The sequence below is a fragment of the Eurytemora carolleeae genome, unplaced genomic scaffold (assembly GCF_000591075.1).
Source record: "Eurytemora carolleeae unplaced genomic scaffold, Eaff_2.0 scaffold168, whole genome shotgun sequence".
Classification (NCBI taxonomy): domain Eukaryota; kingdom Metazoa; phylum Arthropoda; class Copepoda; order Calanoida; family Temoridae; genus Eurytemora; species Eurytemora carolleeae.
This window is the reverse complement of record NW_019396062.1, coordinates 358857-365069: the sequence shown is the minus strand read 5'-3', so window position 1 is coordinate 365069 and position 6213 is coordinate 358857.

Genomic DNA, 6213 nt, shown 5'->3' with positions numbered 1-6213 from the left:
AATAATATTATCAATTGTATCTATTAACATTTAAAAATTATTAAATTCTAATAAAATACGAGCAATCCTGTGTTTCTCAGACTCCTCTGGGATATCGTCGTTTTGAGATCGGTTGCGTATTTGTTGAATATGATCTGTTTACAAAAGTTTTGGTACAATTTTTACAATTTCTCGAGACAAGAACATCAGATAGAACTCTTATAGGTCTTAATCAGCTCCTACGATTATCAGGTTACAACCTTTACCCGCTTTCATTTTTCCTTTACAGTACCTTTAACTTTTTTTCTAACAGGCTATATAAATATTAAATATATATATATATATATATATATATCTGCGCAATTCTAAAAATTATTAGAAATTGGATCAGATTAATTTGTTTTTCAAAACAAAATCCCAGAAGATTCCCAGAATTCGTATTCAAATACGCCGGACTTGTAACTGCGAGTCAACTATATCTTTAGCACTCATATCTGCAACCCTAAATTCAAAAAAAAGATTATTTTCTAAATTATTAAAACTTAATATTTGTTCGCTTTTAACGTTATATTACAGCTTTCAGCTTTCAACAATGGATTAGTAATAATTTTTAGTCGTTATAATCATAGATAAATAAATAAACATAGATAGCTTATGTACGCAAAATCACCAAGAACTCATACTTCTAGGGCCAAAGTGTACGTCAATGATAAGCGGGGTGGTTTGGTGTTTTAATGGATTTCATAATTATTAAACCACTCAGGAGTGAATTTTATTTCACTGAGCAATATATCATATTGACGAGAACTGAAGAAAACATGAGAAGAACTAAACATAGCTTCTATATATAAATTTGGCTTGTCTGTCTGTCTGTTTGTTTGTTTGTTTGTTTGTATCCAATAAACGTCAAAACGGCTGAACCGATCGGGCCCAAATTTTTTGTGGGACATCTAGGGACCCCAGGGAAGGTTTATGAAAAAATAAAATTTCAAATATTTGTCTCTATCAAAATTCGATCGTCATTAAATTTTTAAAAATTTTGAAAATCCGCGAATTATTTTTGTTTTGTTTTACGATGTACACAAAGAGAACATGTTCACAATTTTTTTAGGAGATGGGCGCGAAGCGCCCTCTAAGGCTAGAAAGAAGGGCGCGAAGCGCCTTGAATTTCTAGTAAATATAAATTTGGCTTGTCTGTCTGTCTGTCTGTTTGTTTGTTTGTTTGTTTGTTTGTATCCAATAAACGTCAAAACGGCTGAACCGATCGGGCCCAAATTTTTTGTGGGACATCTAGGGACTCCAGGGAAGGTTTATGAATCATCAAAATTTCAAATATTTGTCTCCATCAAAATTCGATCGTCATTAAATTTTTTAAAATTTTGAAAATGTGCGAAAAAATATTATGAAATCTGCTCATTTTGTATTTCTTCTATATATAAATTTGGCTTGTCTGTCTGTCTGTCTGTTTGTCTGTTTGTTTGTTTGTTTGTTTGTATCCAATAAACGTCAAAACGGCTGAACCGATCGGGCCCAAATTTTTTGTGGGACATCTAGGGACCCCAGGGAAGGTTTATGAAAAAATAAAATTTCAAATATTTGTCTCTATCAAAATTCAATCGTCATTAAATTTTTAAAAATTTTGAAAATCCGTGAAATTTTTTGTAAAAATCGGCGAAATATTTTTGTTTTGTTTTACGATGTACACAAAGAGAACATGTTCACAACTAATTTAGACACAATTTACTTATACTTTTTTGGTGTCTTGTCATATACGTTTCTAGAATCATCTAGCTTCAGCTTAACAGGAATAATTGACAAACTCCTATTTAATTCTTTTTTGAAAGCTTGTAGATCTTTGTTTAAAAAGAATTCAGTGTTTCAGGTAATTTTTTTATTTTAACTATTTATTTTATTTGTAGTTTCTCTGAAAAAGTTACTTGCGCATTTCTTGCCCATAGGAAACAATGGAGAAATCACCGCTTTACAAGTCACCATCGGCGACGTTATCTTTCCCATTTTTCATCTGGCTAAGGTTTCAAGGCTACCGATGTAAATCGGGCATTGCATATTTCTTTACATGGGTGATCACTTAAAATTAAACTTACATCCCCTTGAAGTGTAATATATATATTACATATATCAGATGGTTTAGCATCTTCACGTAGCAAGGTAAAGGCAGTGATTGGGGATGTATGGTGGTTGACCTGAACATGTAATATTGTGGACAAATTTTTTAGGATTCATTTGAGACATATAAAACGTTTCTAGGACGTATATTTACTGAGTTTGAGCGCAAAGTCGACGTTCAAAATCATAAACTGGGTTGGTACGTTTTCAGAATTGTTTTTTAATCAATAAATAACGACGACAAAAAGTGTAAAATAAAAAAAAAATTCTACAGTAAACTTATTAGTTGTTTAAGAACAGGTTCAGAAAGTTAAAATTAACCATTTTCATCGAATATGAGTAATCTTATTTAATAATTAGTTTCTATAATCTCTCATTATTGCCAAAGATTTTCTGCAGATTTTCTGAAATTTTTATTGAAATTTTTTGAAGAATTTGTAAAAAATCTGCGAACAAATTCATAAAGAATAAGAAATTCAATATAATGATGAAAGTGAAAAAAATTTATTCTAACATTGATTTATTAACAAATTTCTTTTGAGAAAAATGTTCCTAAACATCTAATTAGTTTACTGTATAATTTTTACTTTATTTAAACGTTTCTGAAAACGTACCCAAACCAAAATTCATGATTTTGAACGTCGACATTGCACTCAAACTCAGTAATTATACACCGTGGAAACGTTTCATATGTCTCAAATAATCCTAAAAATTTGTCCACAACACTGCATACTCAGTTCAACCACCATACATTGCCGGTCACTCCCTGTAAGGTAAGACTATAGACATGGGAAACATAATAGCGACTTTTTAATAAAGTATTTTAATTATGTCTCATACCACCTTTTTTGTTCAAATAAAAAGCAAAAAATTTATATTATATACAATATAATAAATATATGTATTTTTACATAAATTATGCTTATAAACTTAAAGGAATCTCACATCAGAAGCAAAACCTTAAAAAAATGGCGAATGATTAAAATCAATGAATTCTAGATTCTTTAATCTTTATACCTAAAAATGAAGTCAAACATTATAGAAACCGCTAGGTAATAGCAACAAGGCGTATTTTGCGGGAAAATATTTTTATATTTTTTAGTAGCTTATCATTATTAATATTATTATTTTAATTTGTTAACACCCTTGACTATACAACTAGATAGATTAATATGTACATGTGTACTGCTCTCTATTGTGTTTAAGGTCCCCCTTCCAGATTTTATTATGTACTGACAACATAAATGAATGCTTATATGATTACATAAAATTCCGTGTTACTATTTAAAAAAAAAACTATTTTATGAAAATGATATCACAGTTTGTTTTACAAAACAAAATAATTTCTTAAAAATATAAAAAAGTTCTCCAGTAATGCTAATATAATTCCATAAAATTCCGTGTTACCATTTAAATAAAAGGATTTTATTAAAATTATATCTACTTTACACTGATTATTTAAAAATATAAAAAATATTCTCCCGCAAAATACCTAGCGGTTTCTATACGTTTGGTTTCTATAATGATTTTCCTCTCGAAAAATTAACAAGCATTTATTTTCTAGAATCGGAGAGCAGCTAAATTTTATTGTATTAAGATTACAATAAACAAAATTTACTAGTTCATGTATTTGAAAATACATAATACCGTGGATGTTTAGCATTTTACGGATTTTTTAGAAATAGAAATAGAGGAATTAAATAATTTTTGTGAAAAATATAAACTACGCTTTAACCTTTTACGTATGTCTATGACATTTAACATTCAGACACAGAGATACTCTGCCGCAAATATAGGCTTAGTAAAAAATAGTGTTAGGTACTTTCCCAAAGGCAACTTCCCAAAGGTTAGGTTAGGCCCTCTGAGGCGACACAGGCTGCAATGTTGGCCGAGCGCTTCGGCTAGAATATGCTAGGGGCCCAGCGCTGCGGGACAGACTTGTGAAGTTGCCTCTGGGGAAATTTCACATTTGGGAACTTGCCTCTTAGGAAAATAGCAGTGTTCCATGAACTATGAGGGACCGTAGATTTTGGTTGATCTAACTACGAATATTCTACCAAGGTTAGATGAACGTTCCTGATTCGTTCTATACTTCTTTCTAGAACTCTTTTACACGTAAATCTAATAGTTGACCAAACTTTCCAACTGATCTAAGAGAGGGGACATCTGCCATGATCTCTAACCCACGTAAAGTAAGGTTATTACTCAATACGTACTTCTGTATGAAATTCTAAAATTATATTTGTTCTAAATTCAAGGATTAACGGACATTGTTACGTTAGAAAACATCAATTTAGTTTACTGATTTTTCCAACATTTATTTCAACATCTGAGCTTAACATTTCTCCGAGATCAATTTTATTCAAAAATTTTCTTTTCTTTTCTTTTTTTAAGCTTAAAAATGTAATTTTGTGTTAAAGGTTCCGTGAATTTAACAATAGTTTCATATTTCAGTTTTTTTTTTTTGCAATTTCTTATACAACTACACAATTTTAGCAACTTTTAAACGGGCGAAAATGTGCCAAATTTACATCAATCTTACACAGTTAGCAGAAAACATTTTTGATTGTTTTTTAATTGATAAAATATTTAAAGTTGCCACTTGGCTCAGAGAAAGTTCTCAGGATATGGGTCATAAAAAATGATAGTTCAAGGGGCAAGTTATAAATTCCAAAACTAATTATTATGATTTTATTCAGCAAATATGTCATATTTTGTTGTTTTAAAACTGTACTACTACTATATTGTACAAATAAATAAATAGATTAAAAAAATAAAATAATATTGTATTCTTTCGGTAGATAAAAAAGTAAATTGATATATATTTATTTCGTAATCAAATCGGCAAACACATTTTGATTTCAATATGTAAATATTGTCTGTACAGACCTCAAATAAACAACCTTAAATAAACAAAAATTATATTTACTAATTCTTGGAAATCGCTCCCAATCCTGGAGCATCAAGGCCGTGATACGGAATTCATCAATAACATTTTTTTTTTATTAATTTTTAATGAAAATATACGAATGAAACATGAAGAGAAAGCAATTAATTGAATGACAAGCGTTTGAGTGGAAACTGGAACCATGAATTTGTTTATCATATTTTTTAATAAACAAGTTTCTTTGCTCTTCGGCAGTAGCGCAACTAGGTGGGGGGACGAACCTGATTTTGCCCCCCCCCCCTTGACCAAAACACTATTAATTAAGATTTTTGATTTGGGCGCAAATTTAAACAAATCTGGAACTGTGAACAACTTTTGATTTTTAACAAATTTAGAAAAAATACCTACATTTCTCTTTCGCGCCTCGAGCATTTCTCATAAAATTTCCTACTATTTTTTCTTGAACTTGAAGAAAATCATGCACACTTAATTTATCTTCTCTCCTAAAAACTATTTATTTGTTGAAACTATAAGTGGGCGTCGACAATGATATGTTATCCGAGCTGAAAACTTTAGAATGATGGATATCGAGATTAATGCTTGATCTCCGCTTTTTCTTAATCTCCAGATTAAATAGTGATTGTTCTCCTCTTGTTATTACTCTCCAACAGAGGCGTATTCAGGGGGGCTATTGGGGCTAAGCCCCCTCCTAGACCAGTGAAATCTATTGATTTCAGGGGGTTTTCAGGCCCCAACGGGTGCTGAGCCCCCCCCCCTGGAAAGTGAAAAAAAATTAAGCCACCCCCGACAAATTTCTGAATACGCCCCTGATCTCCATATTAATTTACCAATCGGGATTACGGATATCCCATTCTAAAGTTTTCAGCTGTTGTTGGTCAATTGGTAGGTTGGTCGATTGGTTCTTTGATCATTTCACTGTTTGTTGTTTTTTTTTTGTCGGAGACTGACGCTAAGAAACATATAAAAAGATATACCATTAAAATGGGAAAAATAAGACACTAGAATTCATAAGAACAGAATTTGTCTCTGAAGCTTCGAGTTCAACGAATTTACTCATATCGTTTATTTTACAGCTGTTGGAAGTAAACACAAAAACACAAGAACATGTCATTTTTTCCGACTTAAAACCCCTTAAAGCCCCACTGTTACCCCCATCCCCCCCCCTTGACAAAAGTGCTAGTTGCGCCACTGCTCTTCGG